The 1,684-nt window shown below is 33.1% G+C and overlaps 1 pseudogene; it reads left to right on the top strand.

Moving 5' to 3' along the window:
- The first annotated feature begins 636 nt into the window (after nucleotides 1–636).
- LOC109862064 overlaps nucleotides 637–1,684 on the top strand; it is a 3,886-nt pseudogene continuing 2,838 nt past the window's right edge.

Raw genomic sequence — 1,684 nt, forward strand, 5'->3', positions numbered from 1 at the left:
AAAAAGTTAATCATAAATGGAAAGAGGTGATTCCACGTTTTAAAAATAAAGATAATATTAATATTGAATGTTTCGAATTTAAAATTACTGGTGTAATAATTATGGCAAACAATATAATTAAAAATGCTAGAACGTGTATTACAAAATAAGTAAAAGTAATTTTTTTTTTTTTAATTAGTATGAGTATGTAATTGATAAATAGGAAAGTAATAATTTCTATAATAATTCAAATTTGGAGTATGCTGGATAATATTCTTGTTATTAGAGATGTAAAAATTAATACTGATGTTAGAAAGATAATGATATTAGAAAAGAAGATAATAATATTAGAACATAAGTTGATTTATAATTTAAAAATTTATTAAACATTAATATTTTGTAAGGTTTTCTGAATTATAAGTTTTTGAACTTTGATGTTTTTTTACAAACTTTTGACTAAATATCGAACAAATCAATCCGAGGTTTTATATCAAATCTTGATATTCTGATATTTTTCTAATTGAGACATGTACGTATCGCGGATAGACTTTTTTTACCCTAGAAAATAATTCAAAAGTAGTATTGATTTTAATTTTTTTATATTGCAGAAAAATCAACACAAAGTGCAACAAAATATACTGTGAAATTTTCACACAGAGACGAAGAAGTCACAGGAGACTCTCAAAGTGGCAAAGATGAAAAATTCGGCGCTTGCGGAAATAAAGATCACCGCCGTGCAGCTGCTTCGTGAAGCAAAAGAATGTGACTTGGAAATTTTGTTTTTATCTTGAAAGCAGAAAATCTTGGACCTTCACAAACTTGCTAATTCTCAACAATAAAATCGCAAAGCGTTNAAAGACGTCATACGCAATAATTGTATGATTATTTCTAACTGGATACTTTACGCACAATAAGAAAAAAGTCAGAAACAGATTCAACGGGCCAAATCTATTTACGAGCTAGCGCTGGCGGTAAATTATCGGAATATATCTTTGTGTTTCTCAAATACATAAAGATAGAGATGCGCAACAGTCAGGTCAATTACGCCAGGACTNTGTAGGATTGTGCGATTACGTTGCTGCCACGAGCAAATCAATTTTGGTACAAATATACGTACATGTAAAAATCTCTGAAAACCATTGCCTGTTCGCGTCACGTGATCGAGCAATAAATGAAATGAGAACCGGACGAATCGGTCTGCCTGGCAAACGAATATAAAGGTTATGCTGCGACAAAGACATTGATCGCGCCCGAAAAATTTACGAGCGCTTTATTATGGTACATCCCGATAAAGCATTGGATAACGTACGGAGGAGTTTTACCAATTTATCAGAGGCGCGCGCGACGTTTACNAACAAGCGGTGAACTTTTTACGAAGACGAAGGTCTGGACAAGAAGTTGTTTCCGGCTTTTGCCAAGTTCGAAAAAAATTAACAAAAACACGTTCGCGCGCGTATCATGTACAAGTACCCTTTGGAACATTTGTCAAAAAGAAGCAGTCAAAAAATTTACAAGGCTTATACAAGGTTTATATTAGGAGTATAAATAAGTTTTCGCCGTTTTTTATCAAAAATTGGGCATTTATTGTGAAAGAACGGTACATAATGTTTTATTCGAAGTACACAGTTTGTCCGGAAAGTTCCCGGACTGATTTTTTCTAGCGCGGGTAAGCGGCGCTATCGAGCGGTCAACGCTGGAACTACTT

Source organism: Pseudomyrmex gracilis, unplaced genomic scaffold, assembly GCF_002006095.1.
Source record: "Pseudomyrmex gracilis isolate BER0280 unplaced genomic scaffold, ASM200609v1 scaffold_1328, whole genome shotgun sequence".
NCBI lineage: Eukaryota > Metazoa > Arthropoda > Insecta > Hymenoptera > Formicidae > Pseudomyrmex > Pseudomyrmex gracilis.